Genomic DNA, 18,142 nt, shown 5'->3' with positions numbered 1-18,142 from the left:
TTCAAAATACATGTCTTATTTTCAGAAACAGGCATTGGAAAACCTTACAGAGATAGTGCTTTTGTTTTCTGTCAGATGGCTGACTCTAAATGGATAGTACTATTATAGAAACATCCTTGTCTAGATTTAAAATGTTGTAGAAATACCAGATAGTAATAGGATAAGATTTTTATTTTTAAAGAAAAAGAAAAAATGTTGTTATTTAATTCAATTGAGAAACCATTAAAATATAGTCCAGCTTTTCTGAGTTTGGGATTTTGTCTATGTATGTGTTTTATGAATTCATAAAATAGCTTTTTAATCCATAAAATAGCCTGTGCTTTTCCTTTGAGTATTGTGGTGCATGTTTGTGATTACTGAGCTTATTTGCTTTCTCATCAATATGTTTATGATTTCCAAGGTGGGGCAATTAGCAAGTCATTAGGAGCTAACAGCAGGTAAATTAAATACATGTAAAGAGCCACATGGTTCTGCATTTACTTGGAAGAGTTGCTCTAGAAAGGGAAAGTGCAAGGCTTGAAGAACTCGCAAGAAGTAATGTTGTGTAAGTCTAGAAGTGCTAAGTTTACTATGTCACCAAACTTCTGTTTGGGTTCCTCACCAGCTCTGTGATTTGGCCCCTTCCAGCCCTACCCGTTCGGTGATTGTAGGCAGCATGTGCACCGTTCAGTGATCACAGGCATGTGACTATCTGGTGACTCTGTTGTGATTGCACTTCTTTTGCCACAGGAATGTGTGAGAAGTGGTTAGTCTCCTCACTGTCTCCAAGTGTCTAAAACTGAAACAGCTGCTAGTGGATGGGAGTTTCCAGGGCTGAATGTGAAGCCTTAACCCTGATTTATTTTGATTTTCCTTCTATATTTTTTTCCCTCCTGGATGTACTGCTTCCCTCTCTATTAGCAGAAAACAGTACAGGATATAGGACAAACGGGTTGTTGCCAAATTTCATAATTTGCAGTCTGGACTAGATTCAGCTGATGTCAGTTCTGACTCTAGAGTCTGTTGTAAACAAAAATCGTACAAAATCTGGACTCACACTTTCAGTGTTCACAAAATTCTGTTGTAGCCTGAAGTGAAGAGTGGTTTACAGCTTTATAGCCTGATTAATGTCTGAAGTAAGTCGAAGTAGTGTTGGTGGAATATTATTGACAGTATCTGGTATGAATTCTATGGATGCAGTAAGTTAAGGCACATAATGTACAAATTACTTGTTCAGGCCCATTTAAAATGTCACAGGGAAAAAATAGAATTAAATTCAGAAACAGAGAGTTCTCATCTTTTACTAAATAAGCTGAATTATCTATGATTAGGGAAGAAGGACTACCCTCAAACTAAGTATTTTTTCTGGACTGCTTAAGCATAATTTATGCATTCTTTAATAAAACTGAAAGATGTTAATTTTGTGTGCTTTCATATCTTAAAATTCCAGTAAAAACTGTAAAGATGAATACTGAATATAGGGTGAAGAGTTCAACTGAAAGCTTGCTAATGAGGCTTAATTCAGGACATTCTGTTAGCTGCCTTTTCATAAAGTCTTTCTCTGTTCTTTTCAGCTGACGATCTTCCTTGTTTAACCTCAACTAGATATTAATAAAAAATAAAATGTGGCTTAGAAATGTACACCCCATGATAATTCAGGCATGCAGAAGTGTGCCTGCTGTGAGATGTCTATACCCTCAGCAGGCAAAGAAGAGATCAGATTTCATTTGTTCTGATCCACAATGGCTGTGAATCCACTGTGGTTTGGAGCCTAATTAGATGATTGCTAATTGCTTAATGTGTTAAGGAAAAGTTCGTGATACATAAGAGAATCTTCTGTTGCTGATTTCAAAACCCGTGAGTAATCCTCAAGATTAGCAGTGGGACTGTGGCTGACTCAGCTCTATGTAGTGTCTTTAAACACACTAGCAAAGCAAGAAGCTGATGAATTACTCTGGAGAGAACTCAAGGGGAAAGTGATTTCATCTGTTGTTAGTCAAGACAGAGCAATAAATGTGGCCTTACTTTGATTTGGTGTTCCTGGTATACTGCAGGTTTTTACTGTCATCTGTCCTCTTCTCTCTCAACATCAGCTTTGTGCTTACCTGGCCTGCCATCAGCCAGAAAACACGCAGACTCTGGCGCTTGTTAAACCTGAGAGAGGTTATAAATTACCTGATACTTTGTAAGCTAGAAGGAACTGAATCAAAGGTAAATTAAGGCTATGGGATATCCAGGACCTGTGGCAGAAGCTTGTGTTGACTGGGAACCTGGAGAGCGGAAGGGATAAATTAGAGGAGCAGAGCCACTGGTGCAAGTAGAAAATGGTTCTTAAGCCATCCCTGGGTACAGACTAGTGTAGGGTAAGCATTTCCACAGGGACATTTAAGAAACCAGAACAGACCATGTCTTAAGGAGGGAAATTTTCTTTTTTTTATTGCTTTTCCCATCTTGGAGGCAGAGATGCATAAGGGTTACCAGAACTAAGAGACAGAAAAAAAAAAAAAAAAAAAAAAAAAAAAAGAGTTGGGATCAAAAAAACTGTCGCCTTATGTAATGCTTGACCTTTTAACCTTGTTTCTAAGTTGTAACTATAGTCTGACTTACAGAAGAAACAACAGTGTGAAACATAAAATAGCTGAATTCTGGTTCACAGAAATGTTAAAAATTATGTATTTGATGACCTCAAAACATCTTTTTCAATGTTTTTGTTATTTTACTAGAATTAAATACTTTTAGCAAAGTGCATCAGCTTTCATGGGTGCATTTTTGATTTTAAAAATACTTCAAGTTGGAAATAAATTGCTTTTTTTAAGATCTCAAAATGTGTTGGAGTATGTTCTACGCGTGAAAGACCGTGTGTGTTCTTTTGCTGCAGAGCTCATAACAACACACCACTATATTATTTTCAAATCCAGAGGATCAACAAGACTAATGTTCTAATTGGACTACTTGAAATCAGCATGTTCTTAGATTAGCTCATTTATGTACTGTGCTGAAAATTAATTGTTTGTGCCAGTATTGGACAGTATGGCCTGTTGCTGACCTTGCAGAGCTGGTAAATGGAAAGTTTAATTTTTCTGAAAAATGGTGTGTATAGCCTTCTGAGCTCATATGAAGGAAGCAATGTTTTGCATCTCCATAGTAATTTTTAGTAGTACTTATCTCAATTGTTCGTGTAAACAATTTTGCTGTTTCTTCTGCTGTAATTTCTTCTCAGCACACATCAATGGAAAACTATAATTTAAGAGTTCCTACTTCAAAAGTTACTAATTTTTATAATATTTGGTGTTCAAATATTATGTCAATTATGAAAAAGTCTCACCATGAAAAGTTTTACAGTTAACACAGTTACAGCTGCAATTCACAGTTTAGTCCTGTCATTATCAGAAACTACAAATCTGAATTCAAGGCTTCCCAGAGGCTCCTGTGAGAGCAGAACTTCCTCATCTTGTAGTTACCTGCTTTTCACTAACACTCTTGTAGACAACTCTCTACTTTAGCAAATAATCTTCTGCTTGTTTATCAGCATGGGCTGTAATACAACATGTTTTTTTCAGTGCTTCCCCCTTCTATGCTGAAGCATGGCTTGCCGTAACTCATCATTTGGGTTTTCCACCTTTCTAAAGGTGCCTTGCTTGAAACCTATATGAGGAAATGATTTTTCATTGTGCTTACCACTCTGTAACAAATGCAACCTTGATTAAAAGCATTAGGTTGATTGTGCTCTCAGCAGCTGTTTCATCTGAACTGCACCTTCCCAGAGAACACTCTCAGGTTCATTCTATCACCTGTGAGGCAAAGAAGTGAGAAGTTCAAGAAATGAAGCAGTTAAAATGTCAAAACATATTTTGGCAAGGAAATTGTGACTGATTATTTGCAGAGTTCATGATCACTCTGTGGCCAGCAGTGGAAAAAAGCTACTGAGATTAATAGTTTCCTCCAGACTATTCAAGATAAACAATTTGAATGACTCTGGGAAACAGTCCCTTGTAGCTGTCTGTTTCAATAAGCTTTCAAAACAATGGCCCAAGTCTATTTCACCAGAAAGTCCTCAGTTTTACTGCCAATTGAGAAAAATCCAATAACATCAGGATAAAGCACCCTTGAGATTCATGGATGGCTGACAAAGCTGCTAGCGTCTATTTAGAGTAGAAACACCTGGGCTATTTTGGTTGAAAGCAAAGCACTGAAAGCATAGCTAACAGATTAAGGTGTTCAGCATCTTGGCAAGGTAGGCCCATTAGGAGTGTGCAGAATCACTAATGGCTTACCTTGAGTCAGTAAACATCATTTTATGGTAAAATTACTCTTTTTCAGTCAACATTATGTAGATATGTGTTCTATTGGTAGCAAAGTATGGGACTTGAAGAGAAGGTCTTGGTAGTCACAAAACTTGATTCTCCAAAAATGTTTAAAAATACTCCAGATTTAATAGATCAATCAAAAGGCAAAAAGGGGATGGGCAACAGGGTGATCAGTGCAGCTGTGCAGCAAAATAAATACCCCATAAAGAAAATTCAAACTGAGTACAAAAGCAGTGCTCTGTTTCCTCATCAAATTCTTAAACCTTAGGTGTTCACTGTCCATGAAAGTCATTCTAGTATTTCTAATTCTAGAGCTGCTTTATATAGATACTAATGGTGTAAGCAAGGCTAGCAGAGGCCACTTAAGGAGCAGACTATGTTTCTTAGCTGCTCTAAACAAAAATACTAATTCGAGTGTGGAGTGGCTAAGAGCAGCATGAGCTGTGGACCTTGTGCAAATGCAGTGGGTTCTTGTGTGGAAGTTTTGACCCCATCAGGAACTAGAAGGATATTGAGTGTCACTCTGCGAGTGGCTAAAAAAACTGTCTAACTTGACTTGCTTTACTGGTTCAACTCTTTCTTGAATTTAAATAGCTGTCTTCTTCCTAGCTGCACTGTAGAACAACAAAATAGTTGTGAGGCCAAATTTAGAGACTAACTAAAGTTTGGGGGTTTTTTTTTTATACTGGAGCACTATTGTTTTTGTAAAATCAGCAGAACATATTAAATAGATAGCTGTAGTCCAAAATCCCATATATTCTACTTCAGTGACATCCTGGAGAAGTTGTTTCTTAGTTGTCATAGAATGATGAGCAGTGACACATTTCACTAGACCAGGTTGCTCAGAGCCCCATCAAAACTGTCCTCTAACACTTCCAGGGATGCAGGATCTGAAACTTCCCTGGACAACCTGTTCCAGTTCTTCAGCCTTACAGTGAAGAATTTCTTCTTAATATCTTTTCTAAATCACCTTCTCTCAGTTTAAAGTTATTCCTGCTTGTGTATTACCACTACATGCTCTTGCAGTAAGGAGATCAGTTAATAATAAAGTCATGATCCTTCATCCCTTCAGTTATGTGTTACAGGTGACAGAATATTGCAGGGGGAGGGCGTTGTTGGTTTATTTGGTTGGTTGGTTTTGTTTGTTTTGCTTTGGGGGGTTTTTATGCTTTTTTTTTTTTTTTTTTTTTTTTACCAGCTGAGGCATCTTAGAAATTATAAGCCATTCAGAGTCTTAAGGGGAATAACTCAAAAGAAAATTAGTATTTTCATCTTATGCTTCTTACAAAATAGTGAGTGTTTGTTTAAGATTCCTCACAGAAATTTAAGCAAATAAATATCTGAAATACTCCACAAATAAGAGCAAAGATAACAGGATTTCAGTTGCATGTAGACAAATTATTTCTGTGTATAATGACTGCCTAGACAAATAGGCACTTGAGCATGCAAGTGACAATTATGTCTTATGTCTTGTTATCTAGCAAACCATGTATCTTGTATAAGTGCTTTTTTGTGTAGGAACATATTTGTGTAACCTCTGCAAAGGGCCTTTCCTCAGTCTTCTCTCAGCTCATGGGAGAAGGTTGATTCATCTGATGCATTTGGGTGCTTGGTACTCTCTGCAGTCTTTGCCCACCTGATTCAATTTGCCTGGTTTTGATAATGAAGTTCCCATTTTTCAATGCTTTCTGTAGCAGCCTTTCTAAAAAGCTTTTCTGGGGGGGGGGGGTTGGGGGGGTTTTTTGTTTTGTTTTGGGGTTTTTTTTGGGGGGGGGGTGTTTGGTTTTTTGGTTGGTTTTTTTTGTTTGTTTTTTGGGGGTTTTTTTGGGTTTTTTTCCAGTTTTTATTAGGAGGTAGAGAAAAGGTAAAGGGAGGAATCAGAGGTGAAGGTTTACAAAGCACTGAGGAGTCCCTGTAAGGACTTTCTGTATCCACTCAGGACAGCATTACCCTCCCGGGTCTGCATCTACATTGTAGTCCTGCTTTAACAAATGCTCTTCTCCAGCCTACTACTGGTTGTGAGCAATGAGAGCTTCAATGTATATTTTGCTTGAAGAGCTCTTGCTGTAATATTCCATTACACATGGACTGCCTAGATGCTCTGGAATAATACTAGTTCATGGAATGTATCCCTTGCACACAATAAAGTATAGGTTCTTAATCATGAAACAGATCCAAAGCTGATCTGTACTGAACTTCTCTTGTTTGAAGAAAAGCCTTTAATAATGTTAATTTTAATGCTTCTCAACACATAGTTTCAAATGAAATCAAGTCAAGTAACACGCCCTTAAATAACACATAAGAACAGGATAAAAGTGTGGAGTGGGCAGGTATGGTGCCCACCTGTTTCATAAAGGAACATAAAGGTGATTCTCCTGCTGTATAAAGGAACATCTGATGGTGAGCAGTAGGTGCTAACTCCCATGCTTTTAAACCTTTTCTTTCATACTAGGCTAATCTACTGCAGTCAAAAAGTAGAATTACTAAGTTATATTGCTGTACTTCAGCTCTGTAGAGAAGGACCTGGGAGTCCTGGTGAGCAAGAAGCTGTCCATGATCCAGCAGTGCCCTTATAGCCAAGGAGGCAAATGGTATCCTGGTGTTCCCTAGGATAAGCATCGACAACAGGTCGAGGAAGGTGATCCTGCCCCTACTCTGCCCTAGTGTGACCACACCTGGAGTGCTGTGTCCAGTTCTGGGCTCCTCAGTAGAAAGGGGACATTGAACTCCTGGGACAGGTTGAACAGCAGGCAACAAAGATGATTAAGGGACAGGAGCCTTTCTCTCATGAGGAAAGGCTGTTCAGCCTTGACAAGAGACAACTGAGACCTCATTCATGTCTATATGTATTGGAAGGGAGGGTGTCAAGAGCATGGACCAGGCTCTTCTCTGGTGCCAGGCAGGAGGACAAGAGGCAACAGGCAGAAACTGGTGCACAGGAAGTCCCACCTGAATATGAGGAAGAACTTCTTTACTGTGCAGGTGACCATGCACTGGAACAGACTGTCCAGAGAGGTTGTGGAGTCTCCCTCACTGGAGATATTCAAGAACCATCTAGACACAATCCTGTGCCATGTGCTCTAGGATGACCCTGCTAGAGCAGAGAGATTGAACCATAAGCCCACTGTGGTCACTTCCAGCCTTACCCATTCCATTACCCTGTGGTTCTGTGATGAGTAATGAACTCTTCCGTCCTTAAAAGAAAGTCTGCTGTAGTTTGAAAGCTGCATCTCAAATTATTAAAGATTAATGAAGCATCTAATTTTAGACTCAAACAGGCCAGGTAGGTCCTGAAACTTTTCAGTAGTCTCTGTTGATATTTCCCTGACTAGACCTATCTCCCTATCCCTGCCTCTCATTTCAGTGATATTTGCGCCTTTCTTTATGTGTTAAATTCTGTTCTTGTAATCTTTCTAAGAAGGCTCTGGGTCCAGTGTGCCTTATGGTGGTGTGTTGCTCTGTTCTCACACCACTTCCTGTGATGTAGCATAACTTCTAGGAAGAGAGCATCAACATTTATCCAGAAACTGTACTTGAGTTTTAATGCTTCCACGTCTGTCTTCAGTTGCAATGTTTCTGCAGAAGTTGAACTGAGGAAAATGAGTAAGCACAAAAAGGATTCTTCTGTATTGCAGAGAAATTCTCTTTAATTTGAATGTTGACTGTGGCTTGGTGCCAGTACACTGAGCTGTTTGGCACTGCAATGAAGTATAAAAGAGGATCTCAGTGGTATGAAATTTCTCTGGCTTCTTCCACTGCATCATTCTAGGACAACTGAATTTGGAGGGAAACTAGTTAGTACAAAGACACATGAAGGCTGTCCTCTGTCATGTGTTAGAGCATTTCAAGGTGTGCTTCTCCAAGAAGACAGCTGCTCTTACTGCAGGAACCATTTCTTTTTAGAAGGCATCTGCAGAGAAACATAATGCAGGCCTATGAACTTGGTTCTGTTTCAATGTTTCGTCTTCCCAGGTGCTTCCTAGTACAGCAAACAGAGTGAACTGCCTCAGAATAAAGAAAACCTTACAATGGTTATTATCTTACAGCTATCCAGAGAAACTTCCTGGTGATATGCATGTTGGATGTGTTTAACAGGAACAGTAATCTTTACATCTTCAGGAATATCTTCAAGAGTATTTGTCTTAAAGAACTGCTACATCAAATGATTATGTAATGCCTACAAAGGTAATTGACAGCTATATTTGTATAGCCTCTGAGAAGTTTGATCAAAAAACTACTATTTGTAACCGCCAACAACTTGGCATTTGTAGGACATTCAGCCTTAATTCTGTACCTGAAGGGCATTGGTGACTTGAATCAGTCCTGGGTTAGTAAACAAATTTGGGGGTTATTTTGGGGGTTCTTGGAAAGTTAGTCTTGGGGGACTGACACTGATGAGTATCTGATGTCAATTGAGATGGGTGAGAGGAGGAACATCTTGAAAGGAACTACTATTGGCTCTGAAGCAGGATAACTTCCAGATACTTTTCTATCTTTGACAGGACAGGTTCTTCTGTTACCTGATTTATCTAATGATTCTAACATTCTGGGATCTCTGAAATGCAATTTTTGTCCATTCACAATGGTGAGAAACCATTGTAGACTTAGTAGTTTTTTTACATGGATACTTGGAGTAAGTATAAGTCTTTGACTTTGAGATACTATTTCTGACAGCTTACAATAAATCTCAGATAAGTGAATGGTTACACTCCTGCAGCAGTCTCATACTATTTATCTTAGGAAGCAGGAGTTTGTAATTTTGAACCGTATAGCCTTTGCTTTATCCATCCAGATTCTATGCAGGTCTAGGGAACACAAAAATATTGGCCTTTCTATGGTGCCAAGATATAAAAGTATCTAACTGGAAAGCTGAAATAGCATGGATTTAATGGAGGGAAACATCTGACTTGAACTTGTTCATATTTTAGACACTGCATTTAACTTTTTACTATGTTTTATTTCAAACATACCCCCTAAGTGATGTTTGTATTTCCCCCTAGGGTTTATTCAACCTCAAGTGAAGTTAACAGCACATAAAGTTCTAAAGATCATTTTAAACCTTTATATTAATGTTTCATTGCTGCCCAAGGAAGCCTTCATCCAATGGAAAATATTTGCTTCTCACAATTCAAGATCAAATCCTAAATCATTATAGCAGGCCTGGAAAGAGTGCACGGCTGGAATATGAACATCACAGAAACATGCACAGTGAAACGTCTGGAGGTGGTAGAGGGAGCCAGGAGGCTGCTGCTGGCTTCTCATCAGCCCACTTTGCATCCAGCCATGCCAGAAACCTGGGGTCTGCTCTCTGAATTTTCTGCTTGAAAATGCCTGAGGACTTGAGACTAGAATTCCCCTCTCTTTCCCAAACACTTTGCTTTAATGCACCACACCAATTCCATTTGAATACCAGAGACTGGCACTTCATATTTTGCATCCTTGTTAAATGGATTGTTCCTGTGTTTGATTTCATTTCCTTGACTCCTAACTTCCAAGCAGAACAAGAAAAAGTTAATAGTCTTGACTATGCAGGTGGAAAAGGGAATTATGTGGGTGGAAAAAGTCTTGAAATTAGGCACTCTTCTGACAGAAAACAAGAAAACACTTTTCAAAGAAGTTCTGTTCAGTAGTTTAAAAAGTATTTACATATACGGCATCAAAATAAGTTTGTACAGTGGTCAAATATATCTTGAATATAAGATTTCCAATTTCCTTCAATGTTCATTGAGTTGACCTATCCCTAACAAACCTGTAACAACTTCCCCACTGGAATAGAATTTCCTTCTGCTGTGTTACATTGTTTGTTTCATTTTGCAAAAGAAACATCTAGCTGGAGAGTGGGTGGAGGCAGACTGCAATATTTTGGCCAGTGATACATCTGCTGTGGATATAATTTGAACACAGTGGAATTTAGAATTAGGTCTATACTGGAACTGAATTATTTGTTTTCCTTGACATCAATGCACTATGTGATAAAATATGGAGTATAACTGTGCTGGTTTTCTGGATTTTACCTTCCTTGTCCTCTAATGCTCAGTTTCATTTGAAACACAGTTCTGCTACTGATAACCTTGACTGCAAGAAAAGCCTCCCACTTAGGCCTTTGTGAAGTGTAAAGCTTTGTGAACCTTTTATTTCAAGTTCAGCTAAGGAGAAAATCTACTTTTTTAGTGGAAACAGAAGGTAGTGTCTGATTTTTCCTTGCTGTTAGTAGCACCACAAACTGTGTTAGTCTGGTCTTTATATATCAAAGTTTTGAGTTTTCCAGTAGCTGACAGAGGTTGCTTTCACCACCCCTTCAATGCTGGAACAAAAAACATGCAGTTCATCTGTAATGAAAAATCAAGATCAATAACACAGACTAACTTGTTTCAGTGTACAGCTGATTAGAATTTTTTGCCTTTTCTGCCTGAAAACGGTTAAATAGAGAATCTCACTAACGAAACACTGGGGGTGGGGAAAAATTCTAGCTTTATCATTCTTAAAGCTGTAAACTGAGATGTCATCAGGTCCACAGAAGGAGCAGCCCATGCTAATACACATGGTGAGAAGACCACATCATGATTTTATCTTCTTTCTCTAATTAATAAAATGTCTATGTATGTTTTCTCCATGTGTTCAGCCTGCCTGAAAACAGTTCCCCTTGGATCCTGGCCTATCTTGTGAAATATTGCCTTGTGGTGGTATTGCAAATATGGGTATTATCCCAGTGAACAGTTTTCCAAGATCCAATGATTTAGCGGGTACCATTGCCTTAAATCTTACTGCATTCACTACCATTGCTATAATCCCTTCCCCATGATGCAGTTTTCCCTTTCGTATTTAAAGTGGGATAATCATATTATGAGTATTGTTTCCAAACTTAATTGGTTTAATTTAGTTCATTTCTCATTAGCTCTGGATCAGGACCTTGCTGCAGTACTGACTCTGCTATGCTTCATTTAATTACATTTAATGCGATCTCTTTGTTTCCCCAGAGGCTAAAAAAACCTGCAGCCAAAGACTTAAAATGAGTACAGAGGGATGCTTTCAAGCAGATTTAGATAAACTAGACTTAAAGCATGCATTGCATCTAATCTTTTGTTCCTTACCTCTCCATAGTACTGCATGACCCCCTAACCTGGCAGCTGGAAGGCAAGCCAATTTAATATGAAAAAACAGCTCTTTCCCTCTGGACAGCTAATAACCTGGTTTTGTGTGTGTTTTGGGTTTCCTTCCTTTATGCCTGGTCTACATTCAAATGCTTATTTTAGCTGAAAACTTGAGTTTTGTTTGGAACATCTGGCAAGAAGATATGGTACTGAGCACCTCGACAGAACATGGGGCTATTCAGTTAAATCTCATTTCCACATTTAAGTGTTGTAATTGTTAGTTTTCTGACAATACTTACCAGAAGAGTCCAATTTATCAGTTTTCTTTCTGTTTTCCACAGCATAAATTAAATTCTGCCATTCCAATGAGTTTCTGTGTTTACCACCATTACTGTGACTCCATTTCCCATACCAAAAAAAGGGTAGTTTTCATGCCCTAGGAGATAACCTGCTGTTTCCTAGGAGACTTTTCAAAGAAGCTCAGAGATGCCTCTTTCTGCAAAAGTAGTATTGCTTATTGCCCACAGGTAGGGTGAAAAGGGCAGAGAGCAACTGGTTTGAGCTGAAGGCCTAAGGCAAACAGTGTGAGGAGAAAACTGCAGAATCTGATGCTGTAAAAATTTGTGCCCATTTCTCTTTCCATATCTGCTTTTTAAAGCACTGCCAGGTCCTATTTGCCTATTTTTACTGCACAGGTACACGCAAACACACACTACAATAAAAGAACCCTAAATGGCAAAGTACTTGTTCAAGTTTCACTGCTGGGCATGCTGCAGCAGGAGATCACTGTGAATGAAGCTCCTCGGGAGCAAAGCAATTATGAAGAGTGAACAAAATTAGCATTGCCTCAAGACCGTGGGACTTCTGCAAGCAGAAGAGATGTGAAGGTTAACTGGGGATGTGACTGGAGGTAAAGAGGGAATACAGATCCACTCTTCCTACTGGACCAGGCACTCAAGAGAAGGGCTGACTTCCCTCTGCTTTGGGAAGTACTGGGCTTCCTATTACATCTCACATGTCACTGTCCTCTATTTTTGCAGGTGGCTTTCATTTCACAGTAAAAAACATAGGATTAGGTGAGAATCTGCTTAAAACCCCATTTCATACAGAAGAATTACATATTCTTCTGGATGTTTCTGTAGTGGTCCCAAGATCTTTTGCTAAGCTTCAATTAGTATAGCCCTGTAATAGTGCATTTCACCCAGAAATACCAAGGGTTAAATAAAATTAGCTCCATGGTTGTCTTGTGATGTACTCTAGGGATTTTTAATTTAAGATCATTAAAAATGTTCCAATTAAGTTATTTTCTATTGGATTATGCATATTCTGCAGCATTACAATGTTTGCTTTTACTTTGCCCCAGGAGCCCAGGGAGGCTTCAGGAAGTCTGCTACATGGTGTTGAGCCTTAGCATTCAAGACATAACCCTTCCACAAAGCAAGAAGTCTAAAGTGGCAGCCCAAGAGGATTTGAACAAGGCTGCCAAGGCAGCAAGTGTTTTTGGCTGTATGGAAAGAAACCAAAGGCAGTCACCAGGAAAAAAAGGTCGCTCTCATTTTGAATGGCTGAAATTAATCTTTTCAAGCCTCATTCTGTAATGACAACTTGCAATAGTCTTTCTGATGAAAAACTCTCATTTTTTCCTCTGGAATCTCAGACTTTTTTTATTCCAGCCAACCCTCTTCTTTTCCTAATACACAGAGGAGTGGAGGCATTATCAGTATCTTTAGCTTTTCTGAAATCTCCTGGGAAACACAGCAAATAGCCAGCAATAAAGACCAGCAGCTATTATCACTGCTTTCTGTCATGATAGGTGTGCTGACACTCCTGACACTGTCACTTTTAAGAGCCGACCTACCTTTTGCTATGTGCTTAGAAAACCTATTTTAATAAAAGGATAAGATTAGTCAGTAATGATTCTTAAACTGGATTGCCTTGGATTAACAACCACTTTTCTACTGGGCTTTCTAGTAGGGATGGGGACTTTTAATTTGCTAACAGGTGACTTAGAAATACAAGAGTTTGAGTGTATGGAATCTTAACATGCTCCTCTTGCAGAGAGATGTCATGTAATTCTTGCTTTCTTCAGGTTCAATGGGGTCACTCCTGACCTCACATCAGCTCTCAGAGTACACTGTGCTGTCTGTACGACTGTGCTGTCGCTGAGTACTAATTATGGAAAATAACCCCACAAATTTCTGCTAGAAGCAAGGAACATTCATGCATTTGAAAGTCATCGTACTTGGATGTACTTTAATTATACTCTATATTTGCATTTTTCAACATCAGCATCTCACTAATATCTCAGTTTATAAATGTCAATTATCATTTTTTTTGAGACCTACAGCAAGCCAAAGTTACAGCTGACTATATTCAGGTGTCTGGGAGCAGGTCCAATAATTATAAAGAATCAGAGCAGAAAGCTCTACTTATAGACATCAATTCAAAATAAATATAGAATATGAAAGAATTATGACTTTGAGAATTGCTGCTTTTAAAACTAGCTAGGGAAGCATAACCTAGTGCTCAAGTGATAAGATAATTCATTAATATATTACATACTATATGGCTAAGCTCAAGTCAGAAGTTGGAAATCTTTTTTTTTTTTTTTTTTTAATCCCACTTTTGGAAAGAGAAATTGCCTAAAAGAAATCTTTAAAATAGGCAATGTATTTTCTCTATTTAATTTTTAACTTAGGAACTAAGATGTTTGTGACTGAATCCTCTTTTTCACTGTCTTTAATGAAAATATTTTTATGTAATCCTAAAAAAACTTCCACTGTCTTTTACCTGAGAGAAGATTTAAAAAAAAAAATTGAAAAGGCTCAAAAAGTGTGGGAAGTATTACACAGGTATACAGAGGCAATGGTCAAAGTCATCCCAGTATAGCAATCGTGCTTAAAATTATGCTGAATTTTAAGTGGTAACTTAATTGGATCAGGATGAAAACTGGTGTGTGGAGGAATTGTGTCTGTGTGCAAAGGAATTCCTAACCTCCTCATACTGTTTGTACTGTAAGACAAAGTCACAGTCCAATTCTCAAAAAAATAAAAAAACAGACATGGAAAAAGAAACACTGTCAGAACTTTCTGCTTTGAGAGTTACATGGCACAAAATGTTAGAAATCCTTCACCAGTAGGGATTTGGAATACACATTTGTTTTAGCTTTTCACAAAACTCTGTCAACTGCTCGAGAAGTTGCAGTGGAAGCAAAGCATGGTGAGTAAAACAAATCATAAGGGCAAAGTCTGCCTAATAATATAAATCATTTAAAAGGTGGTGGAGTACATCTTTATGTATTTAGCAAATTGGTTTTGTTATTAAAATGTACTTTGCAATAATGACAGCAGCATTGCTACAGGAATATATTATCATTAGACTGATGATTAAATGTAAAATTAATTTTAAAAAAATTTGGCTGTTAAAAAGCAAGATACATCAGAGGATGGAGCAAGAGATTGCCAGAATGACATTCACAGTATTCACAGTCATCTTAAACGGCAGTTTATGCAAAGACAAACCTATACAGTGTAACAAGGTAAATTGCAGCTTATTCACTGCGAAGCTGCAGCAGGGATTTTTAATAAAAGTTTATTCAGCTTAGATGTTTGGAAGACATCTCTTCTTCAGGCTGTTGGGTCTTTGATATTTTCAATGTGCAGAACTGCATAGTAGTCATGGGTTTCTTCTTACAGCTCAAAGTAGCTCCTTGTCTATTTGCTTTTAACATTTCTAGCAGCTGTTAAAACCATCCAAGGGTTTTCTCTGCTTCTTCAGACACTGAGATCAGAATTTCCACCCTGTCTTGTCTCTGGGGTTTTTTTTTATTATGAAAGGTATCCAGAGTATTTTGAATACCTTCCAGAGAGAAAATTTTGATATTTATGAGAATTCAGCTGGAGCTGAGGATGTCCTCTCAGCAAATAATATAAGTGTGCATGGCTGCAAAGAAGGGAAAGGCATATGGGTTTTGAATCAAACACTATTGTGTTAAGCACAGATCAGCCACCAAGTTTCTTGATCTCTGAAACGATGAGTGGCTTTCATCTTGCTTAACTTCAAATGTAATACTTTCCATCTAAGCTAATCATGCTAAGCTGGGTTTATAGTCAAGAAAGGCAATGAGGTAACCTCTTAGCACCTACTGTGAGATGAGAAAAATTGAGCCTGATACTCCAGTGAGGAGTTTGGACTCTATACTCCACTTCCTGATGTGTTTTGGGCTCAATTTAATGTAGTCCAATGAATTACTGCCTCATTTTTGTCACCAGGTACAATTAGGCCCACCTCATGGCGAAGTTAAAGCTCTAATTAATGAGACATTGACTGTCCTGCCTTTGGCTGGTGTCCTCTGTCATTCTGTAAGATTATGCCTGAAAAGCCTGATGTCTAAAGGAGAGGATATTAGCAAAATAGCCCACCCTGCTGTGAGAGGTGTGACAAGGGAGAGGGATATTTAGCACTCCCTGGAGTGTGCTGTGAGACTGATGAGCTGCACACAAATAGCACTCTGCCAACATTCTGAGGCACACCCACAGATCATGGCCTGAGCACATCAACAGGATGTCAGGAGATTCACTGAACCAAGAATGAAGGCTCTGACAACAGTTAAATGTATGTTACAAGTGTATTTCTGTGCTCTTGACTGAAATATTTAAGCTCTGAAATACTCTCTTCCACTTTCCCTAGGACATCTTAGGCAGCTTTGTCATGTGTCAAATATTATTTAATTCAGTTTTGTTTTACTTTGTAGACTATGAATGCCTTGGTTTATTACACAGCCTTGTGTAATGTCCTTGGTGGATTGCTATGACTACTTTGCCTCCACCTGTATCTGATAAGGACTGCTATTCCATTTATTTTCCTTAGGAGGACAGTTTTTTCTTGCTATACAAGTGTTGGGCATTTGATGAGACAATTAAGAAAACTTGGAACAGAACATAATGAGAGGCATGACAGTCTTTAAATTGTCTGCCACTCTTGGTACGTCAGTTTAAAGATTTATTATAATACAAGGTCGCAGCAGAGCACTGTAACCTTCCATGTAACATCAGTCATGGGACTAATCAGCATTAACTCCTTGCAATAATAGCACATCTGCTGGTAAAAATGTCTGACAGATTTGTTCTTGTTTAAGATTCAATGGTGCTCCCAGCAATTTATGACCATTTGTTGGGATTTAAACCCAGATGGAAATCAAGCACCACACACAGTTCAATAATCAAAGTATGGTAACAACTGTAAATTTGTTGTAATAATGACAGTGAAAAAGGAAAAAACAAGTGATGCAGAATGCAATTGCTCACCACCCACTGACCCACCCACCCGAATTCAGATCAGTCACCCTTCCAGTTTATATACTGGGCGTGACTTTCTATGCTGTGGAATATCCCTTTGGTCAGCTTGAGTCACCTGTCCCAGCGATGGTCTCTCCCAGTTTCTTTTGCACTTTTGCACCCTTCCTCACTGGCAGAGTATCACACACACACACACACACACACACACACACACACACACACACACACACACACACACAAAAGTCCTTGACTTACTGTAAACATGAAAACATGACAGCAAAAAATCAAAACATCAATGTGTTAGCAACACCATTCTCATTCTAAACCCAAAACAGCACTGTAACAGCTACTGAGAAGAAAGTGACTCTACCCTAGCTGAAACCAGGACACTACTACAGAGTTTTTATTCCCTTCTCCATCAAAATAAATACATGAATATTTAGTTGAAAAGGAAAAAGATGGTCTCTCTGACAGGAGACTGAAAAGGCACACCTTACGTTGGCTAATTTAGGTCCTGCAGGATGTGAAGAAATAGTGGTATGAATGGAAAAAAATCTTTATGGAAGGTAGGAGTATTTTAGTTTATTAGGGGCTAAATTTTGTTACAAATGTGAAAAACCCTGTCAGAATTAAGGAAAAATGGGAAGACAATGCTACTGTTGTTACCTTATATCGAAGGACTTAAAGGATATCTAGATGACAGCTCTTTAAAAAAAGGCTTCAGGACGCCAAAAAGAGACTATTCCATTTAGGAATAAGATGTGAGAAGTACATGCCATACTTTATCACATTAGTAGCCTAACTCACTTCTTATATTTAGAGAGTACATATTATGGGTTATTAATAACAGTATGTTTAAGGTATGCTTCAGCCAAAAGCAGGACATATTTTCAGAATTTCTGTTTTAAGTCCCAGTTCCTGCTGTGCAGAAAAAAAATCTATTCAGGAAAACTGTTGGCAGCCTTATTACAAAGGCTTGAATTAAAAAACGAAGTAAATAAAGAAGCAAGTACTTTGTGTCCTCAGATTACCAGCCCTTCACTCCATGACTCCTGGAGAGAACCACACACTGAGTTCTGTAAGGTCTACTTTGGAGACAGAAGTCACAGAAGAAAACTTTTCAGTTTAATTAGAGTTGGAAGTCATGAAGGGCCTTGGATGTCTGGAAGCAGGTTTTTTGACTGCAGTGATAAATGCCTTTTGGTTCTTAATGTGTCATATTCACAATTGAATGTAGTTTGATTTCTTGTTGCAAATTCCCAGAACACAGTTTCGTATGTATTTGTCACTGTCATAGTTTGGGCCGATTATATTGCAGTCCAAGACAAGTACATCCTCTATTTTGGAGGTCTAATTCTTCCCTTCATGGACACTTCGGGTAACTGGGGTTGCCTTGGGAAGAACCAACAGTTTTCTCTTCCATTTACTTCCATCTCTGTTAGCCCTGATATTGGTCTGCTTTTTATGC

At 38.5% G+C, this 18,142-nt stretch overlaps 1 long non-coding RNA gene across 1 annotated transcript; it reads left to right on the top strand.

Moving 5' to 3' along the window:
* Positions 1 to 483: 483 nt before the first annotated feature.
* On the top strand, positions 484 to 10,788 carry LOC136291361 (uncharacterized). The gene is made up of 3 exons (XR_010721504.1): positions 484 to 544; positions 8,333 to 8,471; positions 9,287 to 10,788. It is a non-coding gene; the product is annotated as an uncharacterized lncRNA (long non-coding RNA).
* The last annotated feature ends 7,354 nt before the right edge of the window (positions 10,789 to 18,142 follow it).

The sequence above is a fragment of the Chamaea fasciata genome, unplaced genomic scaffold (genome assembly GCF_029207755.1).
Source record: "Chamaea fasciata isolate MVZ Bird 193981 ecotype frontalis unplaced genomic scaffold, bChaFas1.0.hap1 SCAF_1, whole genome shotgun sequence".
In the NCBI taxonomy this organism is placed as follows: Eukaryota; Metazoa; Chordata; class Aves; order Passeriformes; family Sylviidae; genus Chamaea; species Chamaea fasciata.
The sequence above is the reverse complement of the archived record's forward strand: the minus strand, read 5'-3'. Positions and strand labels throughout refer to the sequence as shown.